The sequence below is a fragment of the Pseudochaenichthys georgianus genome, unplaced genomic scaffold (genome assembly GCF_902827115.2).
Source record: "Pseudochaenichthys georgianus unplaced genomic scaffold, fPseGeo1.2 scaffold_697_arrow_ctg1, whole genome shotgun sequence".
Classification (NCBI taxonomy): Eukaryota; Metazoa; Chordata; class Actinopteri; order Perciformes; family Channichthyidae; genus Pseudochaenichthys; species Pseudochaenichthys georgianus.
Window position 1 is genome coordinate 1 of NW_027263251.1, and position 19899 is coordinate 19899.

Below are 19899 nucleotides of genomic sequence, written 5' to 3' on the forward strand. Positions count from 1 at the left end.
ATCATCAAACACATCTTTACATATGGAACACTGCCGCTGTTTTGGTCCACTCTTCTCTTTTACAGACTCCAAGGGCTGCTGTGGTTTTAATGCTGGTCTATCTTCAAGCAGGCTTGTCTGGTTTTCTCTATTTTTGTGGCTCTCTAGATGCCTGAGGAGATATGCAGGATACTGGAACTGTAGATGACAGTCTGGGCATTGAAGCTTTCCCCTTTTAAGATGTGAGTTTCTGTGCTGGATCAATGCTCCAATAGTTGGGAGAATCTTTCTGCAGACAGTGCATTGTATCCTCCTCTGATGAACGTTTTTTTTATGAATGATTAGATAGGCACGTTTCTTGTATATTTTTCCACAATCCAGACAGCGGTATGGTCTTTCACCTGTGTGATTTCTCTCATGTTTTTTCAATGACTGTGGTGTGTCAAAACAACTTCCACAAAATGTACAGCTCAGGGCAAGACTTTCATTTGCTTCCGTGGATTTTAAGGTGTTGTTACGCTCTTTAGTGCTTGCACTACTTAAAGTGGCTTTTTTGGACAAGGCGGAGAGAACTGAATTCCTGTACGTGAACATTTTACCAGTGAGTTTAAATTGCTCATGTTTCTTCATATGTCTGTACTTTCCCGAACCATGGCAAAAGACTGCTGGACAATAACTGCATTTGTACCTTGGAACAGGCTTAGAGGGTGTTAGAGCTGGGGGTGCTTGCTTTTTTGATTTAATTTCCTTGGGCTGTTTTTTAAGTTTATATTGCTTTGATGGTGTTTTCTGCTTCATGTCAGTCGTCTTCTGGTTGGTCTGTTCCTTTGACTTTGCCCTCTCTTTTGCAAGTCGATTAAGACATTCTTTGAGACAAAAAGCTTTAATATGTCTAAATCGATTGCTTGGTAAAGTGAAGGTTATGTGGCACAATGGACATTGATATTTACCAGAAGTCTTTTCCTTTCCACCAGTGAGTGAAAGTTTGACACAGTCACGCAAATGTCGAGCCCTGTTGTAGGAGTACTTGAAAAGCCGTGGACAGAGAGGACATTTATATTTTCCTTTCGTGTCATTCTCCACTTTTGGGGTTTTCTCACTACTGTGTTTTGTGGTACACTGACTAGAAGAAACTGCCAGACTCTTTCCCTTGTGTGTGCTGTAGATATGCTTTTTGGTCTCGACTGCAGTTGAGAAGCATTTACCACAGAAACTACACAGATGAGTTTTGGAGATGTCAACAAGCTTTACATAACAACCAGATGGATTTGTATATGGTTTGTTCTGTACCAGGTCCTTTTGTGGTGGTATTTTTGTTTCTCTGATAACAGCATCAACATTTGCAACTGGAAGTTTTGGTCGCTTGCATCTACCAGGTATACGTTTGTGTCTTTGCAAGCAATTCGGCTGTGCAAAATACAATCCACATCCATTACACTGATAGGGTGTTTGGCCAGTGTGACTTCGCATATGCTTGACATACAGTTGCATTTTTGAAAATTGCATTCGACACTTTACACATCTGTGTCCGCTGCAGCGTTTTCTTTTCTTCGGTAGGCCTGAATCAGAAGAAAGCTCAAGGCTATCTTTGATTTGACAACACACATGTGTTTCCGTTTGGTTATTCTTCATCAGGTAGAGATTACAAGTCTTGCAAAACTGGAAATTGTGCATGTCATGGTTACAATGGTGGTGTTCAATTAGATGATCCACATTGTTGGTTGTGTGTTGACAATCCGAGCATTGATAAGAGTTACTTGTCCCATTTATTGACTCTGACGTCTTTAATATTATGACAGGTTGCAGGCGTTTCCTCATTTGTAAAGAGGATTTGAGTTGCAGGGCTTCTCCTTCTGAATTTTTCATGCTGTTACTCTCAGGTCCGGACACAGAGGTGTCTTTATAGTGTCTGGCGTCAGGTTTTGTACCATCAGCATCACATGAAGAATCTTCTGTTGACAGAGGCTCACCATACAATATGCCAAGTCCTGACTGCTCCTCTGTAGATGTGTCCATCTCTTCAAACAACTGTCTTGCACTTTCCGCAACATCCCCACTTTGACTTCCTGGTTCTAGGGACACTAGACTTTGATTTAGTGACAGTTGCTGATCTGAAGAACAGGTTGCATTTGTATTCTCTGCTGGACATTCATTTTCTAGATTAGGATTTAGGTCTGAGCAGAGTTCTATCTTGTTAGAAACACTTTGCTCTTTATTATCACTTTGATCACTACAATCTGGATCACTACCATCGGGCTGTGTATGAGTGGTCATTGTTTTCTTCTCTGGTGGACTTTCCTTTTCCGGAAAACGATATAGATCTGTGCTTGCGCTGTTTGGCTGTAAGCAGGATTCTACATGACCAGTAACACTTTTCTCTTCCTTGTCAGTAGTATCAATAAGAAAACGGACACTTGTGATACCAGGCCCATTACAATCTTGTTTTAGATCAGTGGTATTTGTCTCGTCTGTTGCACTAATCAATTCTTTTTCTAGACAGGAATTTACAGCTGTGCTTGGGCTATGTAGCTGTAAGCATGATTCTGAAGGATTTGCACCACTATTCTCATCCTTGTCACTGGTATTGCCTAAATGACCATCACTCATCACAGCCTTGAATATGTCCTGAGCCACATTTTGAGTGGCATCTTTACAATTGGATGCCTTGATACCTGGATGATCTGAAAATGCAGAGGTAATTAAATGAATTTCCTTCTCCTGATAGTCAATTTCCATTTTTCCAACTTGACTATTAGTTGAGTTCGGACTATCATTTTCATCATTACATGATTCCTTCATTTCCTTCCTTAGGACTTTTTCATCGGAGTGATCTTGCTCATTCTCCAATTGAGTCAAGATATTTGGAGATGTCCCCATAATCTGATCATCCTCATTACCATTTGGGTATTTTAATCCATCCCCAGTCAAGTTTTCAAGGCCATTTTTCGAGTTTGTTGAATTTTTTTCTTGGGTAGGGTCTGTCTCCACACACTCCTTTAGTTTCTGAACTGGAGAAGTACCACAATCATTTCTCCCCGCAACAGTCTTGCTTCTTGTAGTTGTCACTATGTTAGAAGTCGACGAGGACTGTTTGTGTCCTGCTAAAGATTTGACTTTTTTTCCTGGACTTTGCTGCTTGTGTTGTGTACATTCATCAATGTTTTCTCCTACCATCACATTTGATGTACTTGGCAAAATACCATCCGTTTCTGACATATTTGGGCACAGGCTTCCAGTGGAATGCATATTTTTTCCAGTATCATTGAAAACCTTTTCTGTTGACCTGGGTTTTGTAGCAATATTACGTTCAGATTTCGGAACTGAATTCCTTGACATGAACTTACAAGAGGATCTTGTTTCACCTGCATCCGAGCAGCTACTAACATCTGAGTAGTCTTCAATTAATGACGTAGCGAGCATTCCCCAGTCTTGCTTAAGATCTTGAAAATCTGTTGCTAAAGAAGAAGGAAAAGGTCCGGATGTCGATAACCCTTCTGTGGCCAAATCTGAGATATCACTATTTGCACATTTTGGCAAGTAATCTTTTTCCATTTGTTCTAGATCAGCTTGCAATGGTGCTTCCTTGCAGTATCTTTGATAAAGACAGTCTGAACTGGTATTTTCAATACAGGGACTCGAGTAAAAGTTTTTGTCGAAGTTTGAGTTTGTTGCAGGGGCTTCATTTGAATCCATTGTGCCTGTGAAGTCATGATGTCCAATGAAGTTCTCTATGTCTTTAGGAAGACTTTCCTCAGATTCTGATGTATTTCTCAAAGTGCTTGTCTCCGATGTAAGAGGTGGAAAGTTATGGAAGTATGAATCCCATCCTTGAGCCATTTTACGCCAGGAATGTAAGCTAGGGCTTATTTAGCCAAAACCTGAAAAAAACAAAGTAGTATATAATTACAACAGAGAAACTAAAACTGTAGTCGTCTAAAAAACTATAGTACAATATTTGAAAAGAAAAATCTGACCTTTTCTTGGACACACAAGGTCTTAGACAATCCACGGTCATGTGGGTTGCATCCGAGTGGACATCTAAAAAAAAAAGCAATTAATATTATTGTGGACAATTTTACAAGTCACACATTTTTTTTTTAACAAATATTATCAAAATGCAATCCAATATGAACCTGCCACCAGGCAGATATGAAATGTGTCCAGGATGGAGTGTGGATGTTAAGATGAGGCAAGACACAGGGGAAGGTGTGGGGTACTACACAAATTCCCAACGCATGTTGCAGAGAGTTAACTAATTAAAGGGACGTGGCCCCACAGCTGTGAGAACTCAGCAATCAGGTGTCCATTTTAGGTAGCACTTTCCTGGAGCGTCAGCTTCAGACAGACGAAGACTGACAAAGACAAAGGAGTACTGCTGGAGTCAAAGACTGACAAAGACAAAGGAGTCCTGCTGGAGTCACGAGGGTGGCAAAGAGGAGGCAAATCCTAATTTGATTGAGCTAAGTATCGCTGGTGTTTTATTTTATTTGGTTGTTTAGCCCCTCAGGCTATAATCATGTGTATTTCATCAAAAATGTGCACCGGGAGCTTCATGGCATGGGTTTTCATGGCCGAGCAGCTGCATGCAAGCCTTACATCACCAGGAACAATGCCAAGTGTGCGATGGAGTGGTGTAAAGCACGCCTCCACTGGACTGTGGAGCAGTGGAAACGTGTTCTGTGGAGTGACCAATCACGCTTCTCTATCTGGCAATCTGATGGACGAGTCTGGGTTTGGCCAATGCCAGGAGAACGTTACCTGCCTGACTGCATTGTGCCAACTGTAACGTTTGGTTGAGGAGGGATAATGCTATGGGGTGGTTTTTCTGGGGTTGGCCTAGGCCCCTTAGTTCCAGTGAAGGGGATTCTTATGCCCCTTTCACACCAACGCGGTTCGAGGGCCGGTTTGGAGCTAGAGCCTGAAAAGCACCGATTTTTCCTGTTCACACCGCAGCGGAGCTCTGAAACCCGGTGCTTAAAAAAGAAGCACTAGCTCAACCCCCCCCGTTGTCAATTAACCTGTTAAACCCGCCGGCGGGGACACCGGGTTTTTTTTCACGACACTGTGTCTCAGGGGATCTTAATATTTAAGAACCTATGAATGTGTTATACCAGATTAACGGGAATAATCTCAGCTAACTGACGATACAAACCATTTTTACCGAGACACAAGTCTCATAAAAAGCATCTAAATGACCCCTTAGCGAAAAATGCTAACGGACATTGGCACAGAACTCAAGATAAAAGTACCCTTTTTACTTATCGTGAGATCGTCTCACCGCTAGCTGTCAATTTGATCAAAAGACGTGTTCAATGGTATTAAAACGAGAAAAAATGCAGCTGAATTCATAGGTTTTTAACGTCTCTGTATAAAAAATGTATTTCATTTATAATCCATAATTCCATTTTTATGTAAAAATCGCAGAGCAAAAGTTAGCTGCTAATGGTAGCCACCAGTGTCTGCTGCTTCCGGTCTTGGCTATGTGGCAGTCTAACACACACACATTACCAAATAAGGACTATGTGTGAGTTCCCCTCGATTCCATTGGCTCTGACGGTTAGAAAGAGATGTCACATGTCAAAATCCAGCAAGGGGGGCCAGAGATATGGAAAATCCACCCAAATGGCCCCAGAAGAGGGTTTTTTTTTGCCAAATCTGTCTAAAAAGGTCAAATTTCACTTGTTTTGCATCAATCTTGAAACACGGTACTTATTATATGTTGTACTTTGGAATCCTAAAGCTTTTAGTCTACTAACCCTTCATCCGAGGTTAGTTTTCACTATAAGTACAAAATATTTCTTGGACGGACACTATAATTTACAGTTTTTTACCATGTTTCTTTAAAATAAAAAACATCTATATTGATTCTGACTTTTCTACATCCAACTCACACGTTTATAATTACTTTGAGAAAAAAGATTATTAATTTAACCCTTTTAGAAGGGAAGATATGGTCATTTGTTCTGGGAATGTCATTTTCGAGCCTGAAACCTGAAAAACAGGCTCGGGGTTTAACAGGTTAACTAGCGGTATTTACTTGCGGCACTGAGCTGGGCCGGTCGGATAAGTCACTAGCACCCCCCCCCCCCCGTTGACAATAATTCACTGGCGGTAAACCACCGAGGTGGGCCGGTCGAGAGTCCCGGGCTGATTTGTAGTCCCAGTCCGCCCCTGCTGAACAATAAGAGTTTATGGCGAGTACCGCAAATAGAAGTTGTAACAAGCTGTAGCGCTGAGCAAAGTGACTAGAACGCAACCACACACTTACAAAAAAAACAAACACACTTTATAAAGTCAGGCAACACTAACCAGGCTTTAGTGTGATTCTGTTTGACCATCCGTTCGCTGTCATTGATCATTGAGGAGAGCAGTTAGACATTTTGTTTTGTATTATAGCAGCTATCGTATGGAATCAATACGTGGGCTGCACAGGTTGTCATGACTCATGTCCGACTATCACAAGTAGAATCATAATGAAAAATACACCGGTAAAATGTGCCGGCTTATGCCACAATAAGATAGCAACAAGTAGTCAAGATTAGGCGCATTCACACTGCGGTGCTTTCCCCACAAAGGTTCATGCGAACTTAGTTCATGAGAACTCTTTAGTTCGCATGAACTGAGTACAGATCACGTTCACACCGGAAAAAGTCCCTGGGGGTGGATTAGGCAAATGAAGCCGCTGACGTCACTTCTTCTTCTTCTGCTCTGGGTTTACTGGCAGGCCGCAAACCACTTCACGGCGTATACTGCCGCCCAAAGTCCCCGGCCGGAAGTCCCCGGAGTTGGGGACTGGCTTCAGTAGAAGCTGCTGGGAGTCCCAGCAGCTTCTACTGAAGCCTTCCGAGTAAATCGCCAGAACGCCGACACCTCCTCATCTCCACCGCTCCCATGTTTTATTTTGTGTTGCCATAAGTTAGTCTCTCTGCGTTTCTGCGCTGGGCTAATGCTAATAATGCTAATGCGAGGATAATAAAATGGCGGCTTCACAAAACTTTTTGGGAGTTTTACGGGGCGTGGTTTGCAATTCGCCCAGCCAATCAGAAATATAGCTCTTTTCTCACAAAAGAGCCGCTCGAAAGTCCCTGCTCTCTAGCAGGGACTTTCGAGGGGGTAAAAAGGTTCGCATGAACTAATTTTAGTACCGGCTCTTTTTGGTGTGAACGCGATAAAAGAGTTCTCATGAATTAAGTTCGCATGAACCTTTGTGGGAAAAGTACCGCAGTGTGAATGCGCCTATAGTCAGTTTAGCTTCGGTTGCTATGCTAACATCACCCATTTTATACCAGAGAAACTTTCATAACAGCGTAGTGATGCCAAACAGCGGGCAGCACTGCAGCAGTCGGTAAATGCCGCTGAAACACATTAATAAACAATGAACCACGGCACTCTGGAGAAAAGTACAAGGGTTGAGAAGTAGTTATTTAATCTGGCTTCGTATGATTAAAAGCAACACGATCACCGACCCGACGCCGCTGGGGAGAAAATCAGCGACGTAAACGGTAATTTTTCCACCAATAACTCCAATAAGTATTCCAAAATGTATTACCTTCAGGTTTATGAAAGTAACTGTAATCAGATTACTCGTTTTTGAAATGTAACGCCAGCTGAATACAGTTAGCCTACTTGATTTTTATATTCTGCGTAACGCCGTTACATGTATTCCGTTACAACCAGTCTAGGTTACAACCCAACCCTGCTTCTAGGCTACTGTCCCGCAGCTCCTGCCTCTCTGTTGGACTCCGTCGCAGCGGGGCTACTGCTGCGTGCGGAGTGCACAAAGCAGACTCTTCACAACGAAGGGTCACTTCGGGGCCGATATTCCTCATTTGACCGATTATCGGTATCGGCCTTTTTTTTATAAAATTGCCGATAACACTTTGGCTCTGATGCGGCCGTTTCTCTGTCTGCAGTCACCACTCTGTACACGAGCAATGTCCCGCCCACAGCGCTATCTGATAGGCTATTACTGAAGTGTCAATCAACACTGAAGATTTTCCGGGCGGGAGCCAGCCATAGAGGCGGGACCTTCTCAGATTACAGGCAGGTGCGAAGAACGCAGACACAGACAGAGGCAAGCAGCAGCGCTGAGCGGCAGAGCCATACATGTGTTTCGAAGGTAAATCAGTTGAAAGCCGATGTTCAATAAACATCCCAATCCCCTATGCTGAAGTTGCAAAAACAGCACGATCTATTGATCCAATTCTATCAGCTTCCCAGTTACAAAGGGACGGGGGAAGTCAGTCAGAGTTGGGGTGCGTGCAGCGTCTCGCAGCGGAGTAACTGTGGTGCAGAGGGGGGGCTGCGAGTGGAGCCTCGCAGTTTTTCAGGTTGATATGTGAAGCTCATTAGCTAGCCAACATGTATTTAGCAAATGTTTAGCAAAATATTAGAAGTGAGGCTACTAGACTAATGTTAGGTCTACTGTAATAGCCTCACTTTTAATAGTTTGCAAAACATTAGCTAGCACTAGTGTGTTGCAGTTGCTAGCAGCTTATTGGGATTTTATGCTAGATAGACAGGCATTGGTTTGATATAATAAATTAAGCATTATTGTTAGTTAAGCATGTCAGCCTGCTGCCCCACTTCTTGTCTCTCTCTAACTCATAGCAGATGGCTGCACTAAAGAAAAGGGCTCAGAGAGGAAACCAGTTGTAAGATGTTTAAAAGTTCATTAAACATAATATATGCTTACATGCATTTCAAAGAAGTTGTGTTGAGTTGTGTTGGAGTTTGTGTTATTCTACATTTTGACACTAGATTTTCTGATTTTACTGCAAATGTATATCGGTTCCAAATATCGGTTATCGGTCTCCTTGATTACTAATAATCGGTATCGGTCTTGAAAAAGCCATATCGGTCGATCCCTACTGCACCTTACTCACGACGTTGTAAAAAATAAATAAATGGGTGGGAGGCGAACGCAGTAACCACTCAGCTAACGCCACAGTCACCCCCGTCGTGTGGGCCGGATGAGAATGTCTGGCGGGCCGGATGTGGCCCGCGGGCCGCCAGTTGGTGGTCACTGCCCTATAGCAACCAACCTGGCCTTTGTAAACAGTTGCCTAAACCCACTGCTGTATGTGTTTACGGGCCAGGATTTCAAAGATAAGATCCGTAAATCCATCCTGGCTGTACTGGAGACTGGAAGTTTCTGGAACTAACAGTGACACAAAGTCAGTCTATATATTTCTTTTTTTTTTCCTTTCTCAAAAACAAAAATGAGTACACACTCACCTGGTGTTTAACATCTGTTAGCATCGAAATCTCGAAACACATCGATGCAGGCTTCCTGTAAAGGGGTAAGAAATGCAATCATTATTACCGCTATCACTTGTTTTAAGTTTAATTTTTACAAGCCAAAACAAATTGCATTGGTGGCTAGCTATTCCTCCACACAAAAAAAAGAAAAGAAAACGTGTGCCACACAAACACCTATGCTAGCTCGGATTACAGATCTTTTAATTCAATCACAACTAGGGCTGGGCGATTTTTTCGGTTTTCACGATAATTTGCATTTTTACTTTCCTACGGTTTGTGAAATGGCTAAACCGAAAAATCGCGATTTTAAAACATTTCTAGACTCCGCAGATTTGTTTTGCTTTAAGGGACTCCGTAGTAGCTTACTCTCTCACTTTCCAGAACGCGCACAAAACTCAGCCACATTGCCTGTGACTACCCGATCTGCAGCTCTGCCCGATCTGCTGTTGTTATGCTGTGTTCGTTGTTGAGCATAACAGAGGACTCAGACATTGTACATTACATATATAACTAAACACGCCTTTTCTCCTCCTTATCTCTTTCATGACTTTTCATTTAATATGGTTTTGAACACTGTAATCAATACAGGAAAAACTTCACGGCTGGTTTCATTTCTGGTAGTTCCGGATGTTGTCTCATGCTACCCACGTCTGTAAACAAACGTATTCAAATAAACTGTACCTTCATTTAATATTCAGCAATAAAAATATCTCGACGTCTATACAGTAGTTGTAGTGTTGAAATCAGTAGGTTTCGGTGTGCAACACTCCGTGTCATATCGCTACTAAATTCACCTCTATAGTAAATGGTATATTAGCCACATGCTAAATGCTAACCGGAGATGAAGGATTTTCAGAATAAAAGCTTAACAACTGCGCACGAGAACTTCTGGTTTTTCAGTATAAAACAGCATTTAAACTGACGGTATGTTTAAGGTACTTTATGCCATCAAAAACATTGATTTTAATTTATAATACTGTGCGCATGTGCAGAGCTGCAGATCGGGTAGTCACATAGCCTACTACAATCACATTCACCGCTTCACCGGCAGACGTACCATAAAAATGTCCACGAACACAGATGAAGAACTCATTCCTAAAAAAGGTGCTACTTCAGTTGTATGGAAGTGGTTCGGGTACAAGCGGTCATACATAGAACAAACAACTGTTCTGTGTAAGGTCTGTAGAAAGACAACTTCCTAGAAAGTTAAAGGGATGTTATTTTGTTTGAGGGTATTTTTTTTATTATTCATTTCATTATCATTATTTATTATTGTTGTATTATAAGTTTTTTCAGGGATGGCCTACAAGAAAAAAATGTTTCAGTGTGATTTAAAAAAAATCTTTGCACATTAATGACAGCCAAGTGCCGTGGTGCTGTTTTTATTTTATTCTTGAACAACTGATTTGTTCACATCGGCCTAGACTACTTGGTAATCTCATTTATTTTTATTGTGTTAATAAAGAAAATATGTATTGAAATTTTGCCTTGGTCTGGTTTGTTTAGAAAAAAACAGAAAAAAATCGAGGTTTTGTCCATTAGCTAGAATTTTTTTTTTTTTATATTTATATTTTATATTTTTAGGCCAAATCGCCCAGCCCTAATCACAACCTAATCTGAAAAAGAATATGGATGGCAGTAAAATATCAATGTCAAATGTTGTACAACGCCCCAAGCCTGCTTTTCAGGCCTCAGGCTCGAAAACGACATTCCCAAAACAAATTACCATAACTTCACTTCTAAAAAAGGGGTAAATTAATAATCTTTTTTCTCAAAGCAATTATAAACCTGTGAGTTGGCTGTAGAAAAGTCAGAATCAATATAGAATTGTTTTTATTTTAAAGTAAATTCATATTGAGCATAGTAAAAAAAAAATGTAAATTATAGTGTCCGTCCGAAAACCACCCTTGAATGATGGGATAGTAGACTAAATGCTTTAGTAATCCAAACTATAACACATAATAAGTACCCTGTATCAAGATTGATGCAAAACAAGTGACATTTTATCTTTTTAGAGGGGTTTAGCTACAACAACAAAAACACCTTTGGGGTCATTTGAGTGGATTTGCCATATCTCTGGCCCCCCTCCGTCAATGTTGATGATTGACACCTCTTTTTAACCGTTAGAGCCAATAGAATCGAGGGGAAGTTCCTAAAATCCATCTAAACATTACCATTGAGGAGTGAGAGTGATGCACACGCAGTTTGCCCAAAACTGGAAGCTGGGTTGTAGCTCGCATAGCAGCTAATATGAAATCTCAGTTTTTGACAAAAATGGAATGATGGATTATCAGTAATCATTTCAAAGTGACGGCCCGTCCACACAGCAGCGTTAAAAAAAATCTTCCAACGCTTCTGCCCATTCACTTTGAATGGGGTGACGTCACTTTACCTCACTTTTCACCGAACTGCATTGTGGGAAGCAAAGCGGAGATTTCCAGGCATCGCAGGCTTCAAAAGTTGAGCAATGTTCAACTTTTGAAGCTGAGGTGAAAGCATCAGCCAATCAAATCCCGTTTATGCAAATCTGACAGTACAAGCGCTAGCCAATCAAACCGCGTGTAAGCTGGGAGTGACATACCGCACGCAGTTCATTTTCTATATTTCTAACAAAATGGAGGAGAAATTAGTTACTGCGGTAGCAAATCACCCGGTCCTTTATGACCAGTCCCTATTTACTTACCGGGATACAAACCGGAGGAACCAGGCATGGAGGGAGGTGGCAGAGACAGTGGGTGAAACTGGTAGGGGTTCGCCTGTTTGGGGATTTTATATCCAGTTTACTTCGTTTTAACATTGCTATTGGTTTGTATGTCGGGGGCAGGAGATTCATGTGATTGGTTGTTGGTCGCGTTGCTTGCAAAAAATCCCCAAGCTTCAGATACGCCCACCTCCAAGATTTTTTTAAACATTTTTATCATTTTAGTGCCATTGAACACAAAAACAGCAAAGGTAAGACATATTTGCCATTTTGGCTCCGTAAAGCTACGTTGTGTGTTCTCTAGAATCTGTGGAATCTAACCCAGGGTGTGTTGTTTGAGTGTGGGTCGATCGCATGGCATTACAAAATAATAATAATAAGGAAAAATAAAGAAAATATATTTTATTTTTTTTAACGTTAGCCTATCATCCATCCTTACTATGGCATTTGCCGCTTGATTGACGTACAGGTAAACTCTGTAAACTCTCACACGCCAGAGTTTATCCACCGTTTAGTCAACTAGCCAGGACAGGACAGGGGCGGCCTTGTAGGTAGATCTTTTGGGCGTGGTCATTTTAAAAGTAGCTCCCAAGCTGAAAAAGTGTGGGCACCCCTGATCTAGTAGATCGCGTTCCCTAAGGGAGGATTACGCAAATGAAGCCGCTGATGCCACTTCTTCTTCTGCTTTGGGTTTAATGGCAGGCCGCAAACAACTTCACGGCGTATACTGCGACCCGAAGTCCCGGGTAAATCGCCAGAAGTGCCGACACCTCCTTTTATTTTGTGTTGCCATAAGTTAGTCTCTCTCCGTTGGTGCGCTGGGCTAATGCTAAAAATGCTAATGTGAGCAAATAAAAAGGCGGCTTCACAAAACATTTCGGAGTTTTACGGGCCGTGGTTTGCAATTCGCCCAGCAAATCAGAAATTGGAACCCGGAAAGTACCACTTCTCTAGCAGGGACTGAAAATTGGTGAAAAAGGTTCCTGAAAAAAAAGTTCTAGTTCCAGATCTTTTTGGTGTGAACGCAAAATCCCAGAAACTATCGGAACTATTCCTGGGAAAAGTACTCCGGTGTGAAAGCACCTATAGTCATTTGTTCTGGGAATGTCATTTTCGAGCCTGAGACCTAAAAAACAGGCTTGGGGCTTAACAGGTTAACAATATAGGAGCTAAAACGTTTAATAAACTTCCTTACGTGTTAGAGAAAGAACATAAGATGGGTTGATAAAGATGAAGGGTGTTTTTTTACGTGCAACTGAGCCGCTTTGTGTGTAGTGAGTGAGTGAGTGAGTGAGAGAGCGGGGCACAATTGCTGTGCAGCGATCAGCTGATACAGAGCAAAGAGAGAGACCGGCTGTCCATGGGGCTTGGTCTCCTGTCCTCACAACTCTTATAATCCCGGTAGAGGATTTTTTTCTGAATTAGTACCGAGTTTCGCTTCCCAACCCCAGTATTGTGCTTGCTACATTTCCCGGGCCGCTTGAATAAGAACTGATTTTCAGTACCCAACTCTAGTAAAGCATGAATATATTACACAACCATCTTTCTCTGCTGCCAAAACCAGTCTATGCTTTCATCTCATCACGAATCGACTACTGCCAGAGCATCCTTTATAGTACACTATCCAAACTCCTCAACACGTTTCAGTACATCCAAACTGCTGCTTGTCTCCTCACCCACACACGCTCCCATGACCATATCACCCCTGTCCTGCAGCACCTCCACTGTCTCCCCGCCCCTCAATGCATTCATTTCAAAATCCCTCCATAACCAGGACCTCTTCTACATCGATAAACTGCTCCATCACCACACTCCTTCCCGCGACCTCCGCCCCCTAAGACACCAACACACTGGTTCCACTTCATAGGACTAAGCACCAGACCTAATCGGGCGATAGAGTCTTCTCCATAGTTGCACCCTCCCTCTCGAACTCCCTCGACAGATCTGTGACTGCACCAATCTGTCTTCATTCAAATCACAAATGTGTCTTTGAGTACCATAAAGAGTGCTCTATTATTATTAGGATAATACTGTATAGAAGATGACAAGGTAACAATGATGTTAGAAATTGGTTTGTAGCCTATTGTTTTAAAGCCTTGACTTTGGCAATTTTCTCGGTCTCACTCTTTTTTTTTGGAACCTGCTGTTATATGAGGGGGAAGTCTAAGCAAGCCATTTTCAGGAAACTAAAATGTTAAGATAAACTTTAAAACATGAACTGAAACAACATTTGGAAAGATTCAAATGACCTCACCTGGTTGCATAGGGCCGCTAATTGTTTAGGTGTCTTTTAATAAGCAGGTAGTCATATCATTAGCTAGAACTAGCTAGATCTGATCGATATGGACATAAACGCGAGTGAAGTCTAATCTGACGGGAGAGAGAGATCAGCTGCTGCTGACGAGTCGACACGCAGCTCTGCATAATCACATGCAGCAGTGATTGGAACAAAACACACACTTCAGGTTAGAAAATCACAATTATTTAATTACCTCTCAAACTACCTAAACTAGATATAGATATGTTTATTTTTACTGTCGGGTCACTCATTATTGGATCCGCGAGCTGCATGATACTGACGGGCTGTCAGGAGAGAGAGAGAGAGAGAGAGAGAGAGAGAGAGAGAGAGAGAGAGAGAGAGAGAGAGAGAGAGAGAGAGAGAGAGAGAGAGAGAGAGAGAGAGAGAGAGAGAGAGAGAGAGAGAGAGAGAGAGAGAGAGCTCCATTTATTATTCCTGTGTTATTATAAGTTACTGTACACTTTTGAATAATGTAGTTAATCTACTATAATTAGTTTGTTTAATATCGAATCATATCCATTTGTTTTAAAGCTCAATAAATAACAAAGAAGACCTTTGACCGGCGCTTTTCTCATTTTGTCCGGAAGATTTAAACTTTTTCAATTTAAAATCCTAACGGAAACTCTGCTAGCAACTATGTTTAGGCGTAGTACCAACAAAAAAAACGTAGAAGCTTATACTGTCTTGCAAAACATATGATCCCTGACCAAGGTGATCTCCTGGGCATTCACAAAAGAACACTGTGTGCCTCTCTATGCCTTTGCTCGAGGACATTGAATGTTGCATGCTTTTTTCCCCTCTTTCGGCTCTGGTCTCCGCTTCTAGGATTGAAAGCCAGTAAGGGCACACTGCACACCGTGCCATGAAGAATGAACTGCCAACCAACTCCATCTGCATTGTTCTAACCCTGATAACCCTGATGCAAAGCAATTAATATAACTATGAACAAAAACCTTTATAGAGCTTTTTGAACCAATTTGCTGGTAATTGTAATGGGAAAGAACACTGCAAAAATCCAGATGATACACTTAGGATTTGACAGCCACTGACGACACTTGAACAAAAAAGTGATAGCTGATATAATAGCCTTAGGGGGAGGATGAAATAGCTACTTGAGATGCACAACAGATGTTATGGCATTTATAAAAGTGTAGTGAAGCATTCATTCTAAATGTGTACCCCTGTAAAAGTGTCGCAGCTGTATTTGTTCTACAAGGTGCACAATATAAGAATAAACCAAAGACAATACAGACTTTAACCTATCCCTACATCAGCCAATGCCAGGCAAGTCAGACCAGACATACAATTACGGTGTAACTATTGAGCAAATTAGGGCTGCCCCCAAATAGTTGATTAATCACTAGTCAACTCATTCAGTCTTAATAGAGCAATTTTTCATTAGTCGGTTAGTTTTTTTAAAAAGAAGCTTCATCTGTGCGCTGCATGTGCTATGACGTGTAGGCCAGAAACCCCCTCAGACTTCATTCAGAGCGGAGCCTGGTCATTAAGTTAATTTGGTCGGGCAGGAAATCTAAAGTGTGGATCTTTCTGAGCGAGTAATGGACGAGTCCCACAAGGTGACATGCAAACTACGACGGCAACAAGTCTCCTCCGTACCCACCATCACAGCGCAGCTTCCTGAATGTCGGTTTCATAACAAAACACAGAGCTTAATTATCCCGACAACGTGCGTAACTTTCTCAGACTCGGAGGAAAACAGCAGCAGCGATTCTTTGTATCAACATAGACCTATAATATATAATCATTCTGACCTGAGAAAACGATAAAGCTTTAATTTCATGATGAGGGCGTACTGCGCATAGGGATTTTTGCCGACGCTCATATTTTCAGTGTTTCCGTTTCCTCTGTAGTATTTATTGGGTTGTTATATTCAGATATGAATAATATAAACTAGAACTAAATGTTCCGTGTGTGTCCTTGCGGCTTGTTCACACACACAATAAGAATCCTTACCGAAGCTTCTGCTGTTTATACCGCTCCGTCCGTGCGCTGCGTTGTGACTCATGCGCTCACTACATTCAATTTATATTACAAAGGTTCATTATTAGTTTTATTTCATACTTTATGTGAAGCACAACGTACCATACCTTTATAATAACACTCTTTATCAGCCTTTGAAACTGAAACCATTTTGGAAGGAAAAAAAAGAATAAATAAAAAAAGATATATTTATAATCATAATGTAGCATAAACGTGCGACGATTAGTCGACTACTCTCCTTAAATGACGACTAGAAAAATCTTTAGGCGAGGGCAGCCCTAGAGCAAATACCTAATTAGTAGGGATGCTCCGATCGATGCCGATCGCGAGAGCCGATCGCATGACGTAAAATACATGACAGTTTTCTCTGTGTGCGGCAAAACAAGCTTGCCAAAATGGCTTCATCGGTCTGGCAGTATTTTAAGGTGTCCGAAAAAGACAGTAAAATAGCGGTATGCAACGTGTGTGAAGCAGAAATCCTGCAGCTCCGCCCGCCGGACCGGTAAGCGGAGCGATACACACAAGAGTTAGACCTAACACACTTAGCTATTTTATCTACCTCTGGAACAAGCTAAACTAGTTATAAATATATGTATTTTTCACTGTCGGGTCACTCATTACTGGATAGGTGAGCTGCATGAGATACTGACAGGCTGTCAGGATGGGGAGAGAGAGAGAGCGCTTCCGCTCATTTCTCCCGTGTTATTATCCAAAGTGAATGTAAACTTGAATAATGTACATCATTTGAATGTAATAATTAAGTTGATTGTTGTTTGTAGAAGCTCCAGTGAATGAGCCCCATTAACTGAGCTTTAAACATCACTTTAAATGGAAGATTTAAAGTGATGTTTAAATCTTCCATTTATCGAGCCCCGCCCACTCGATCGGATCGGCGATCGGTATCGGCTGATACTGATTCCGGCCCAGAAATTGGCGATCGGAGCATCCATACTAATTAGCAGTTGTAAAATCAACATACTAGCCTATAACATTACAGGGTCCGTAACTTTAGATTACGACTCAACTTACTTGTTATGGTCTTATTTCATAGCTATATTCTTGTCATATTGATTTCTACCAGCCAAATGTCTAACCCCCATTACAGGTGAACATCTTCATTCAATGCTACCAAAAAAGCGCAGCAGAGGATGTTCAACCTGCGGCAGCTGAAGAGATTAAACTTGCCAAAGACGATGATGGTGGTCTTCTACACTGCCATCATCCGAGTCCATCCTCACTTCCTGCATCACCATCTGCAACTACAGCCAAGGAGAAGGGCAGCTGCAACGTGTCATCAGCTATGCAGAGGGGGTGATCGGCTGCAATCTGCCATCCCTCCACGACCTGCATGCCTTAAGGACTCTGAGGCGGGCAGATTGGGGCCAAATCCTCCCACCCTGGATACAAACTGTTCGAACCACTCCCCTTTTGCAGGAGGCTGCGCTCCATCAGGACCAAAACCTCTCACCACCTGAACAGTTTCTTCCCCTCTGCTACCGGACTCAAAAACAAGGCCCGGGACCCCCACTGACACTGACCCTCAGCCACATCATAGACTCTATGCATTCCATTAATACACACAATGCAAACAATATCTTGTTCATTTTAATAAAGTATGTCCTGCACAACCCATCCGAATTTTTCACATGAATGCACAATGTACACAAAGCTACATCTTATATCTGCGTGGCTTCCGCTTGTCATACCAATACTGCACATATTTTACTTTTATTCAATTTTATTTGTACTGGTATGACTATATTGCTATATTTTAATGTTATAATAGTTTTCTATAATAGTTTTTTTTGGGGACCTTTTCTTACAATTTATTTTTCTTGTTTATGTATGCACCATATACACATTTTTGAGCATAGTAGGTGTCAATCCACTGCTCCACATGCAGGTAAAATGGTCATATTCATTAGATTACAAAACAATAATGTCCAGATCTAATGACACTGTCAGAAAGGTATTAATTACATTTTGTATTTATGTTGAAGAGCTGTTCAACTTGACTGCACTACACTGAGGTGAGTTTCTAATGTTTTGAGCTCTGCATTTGATAATAGGCCTATCGAGTATATAAAAAAGGTACCAGGGTGTGTATGTGGTTTGACATTGCTTTTTTTGCAGAGGGATCATGGGGTAATTTGATAAAATGATAAAGGCTAGGGACTACCGAATGGATATAATAGAAACATCAAGCTATTTGAACTTTTTACGTCAAACTGTTTGGTTCAAGGATCCCGGAGAGCACATTACTAACTCGAAGGTGACATATTTGTTGTTGTAAAGCTTACCGAGCAATGTATTAACCTTTTAAAGCAACACATCAACAGAGCTGCCATAAGCAGTTCCTGGTTATTATTATAAAGTAAAAGATAAGCATTGTCTAAAAAAAAAAAAGGCGAAATGGCATGGCCACCTCTATGATGTTGTAATGGTTGTGAATGCTTAATGTGATGAACTTTTAGCCAGCCTAGACGGAGAACACAAAGGAAACGCTGAGATGCAATCAGCTCAAAACACATAAACATCCTCAGAAGCGGTGAGGTTTGTAACTCTAGCCACGTGTGAGTTTCATTTTAATCCAACACTGATTTATGTTCTGGTTGAGCCTAGCTATAGGTACCTCAGTCAGCTAGCACAATGCTACCTAGCACTGATACAGCTAATGATTTATCTGGTCTTTAACGGGACGCCTTACCGGAAAAGTGCTCCGTGTAGCTTCTGTGTGCTTCACCGGCAATCCCTTTGTGGCTTATCGGCTACATGGTATGTGTTTCTATCCCCCAAAGATGTCCGCTTTCTTTGCCAGTACACGGAGGAAGTGGCTGTCCTCCTTGCCAATGGCTACCGTCTCTTCTCAAGAATATCGTCAGGAGATCTTTCTTTTTGGACTGTGGGTCGATAAAGATAGTTATATCAAAAACTCAGCGTTTTCGACTCACGACGTGTGCTACACTATCGGGCTTGTTGTGCCCCGGGTTGCAGCGTTGGATCCAAATCCGCCTCCATTATATTTATTTTGCGCAATTTCACACAATGTGCCCGAATTTGTGCGTACGTTATGCGATAGTCTGGTTACAACCAATAACAATGTGCGGGGTCTCAAAAAGAGCCCGCCCCTGAATGTTCTTTGGCTGACACAGCCACAGCCTGACAGGGCGGCAGAACTACTACTTCCGGGCAACCGCACCGCGATCTCTCCTCCTCCTCCTCCTCCTCCTCCTGCTGCTGCTGCAGCAGCTTCTCCTGCACCCCCTACTTGCTGTGGCGCAGGCAGTTGTACTTGCACTGACAGTCACTGCACTGATCAATGAAGTCCTCACTTGAGCTTAAGTAGACCCCTGTGCAGTTTCAGTAACACGATGTTGATGTAAGATGAGTTTGATCACCGTCACTGGAGAACTCAATCAAATGTGCCTGCTTTTCTGCTGGACTGGACGTGGTTGGTCTTTAAAGGGTTAACACGTTGTTTACCACCATTTTGTGAGCAAGACTTGCTTCAAAATGGCGCCACTTCTAGGTCTGGTCTGTTTTTAAATCCCTTTGGCTGAGGGGTCTTAAAAGAACCACTTCACAGGAGGAAAAAACACTGTTCTAATGAAGACAAATAACTATACAACCATGGCATAATGGGTGAACAGGATCCCCT

General features: G+C 41.9%; 1 long non-coding RNA gene across 1 annotated transcript; it reads right to left on the minus strand.

Moving 5' to 3' along the window:
- Positions 1–6: 6 nt before the first annotated feature.
- On the minus strand, positions 7–19379 carry LOC139433600 (uncharacterized). The gene is made up of 4 exons (XR_011643021.1): positions 18949–19379; positions 9217–9271; positions 3954–4017; positions 7–3857 (listed from the first exon to the last, which is right to left on the minus strand). It is a non-coding gene; the product is annotated as an uncharacterized lncRNA (long non-coding RNA).
- Positions 19380–19899: the final 520 nt, after the last annotated feature.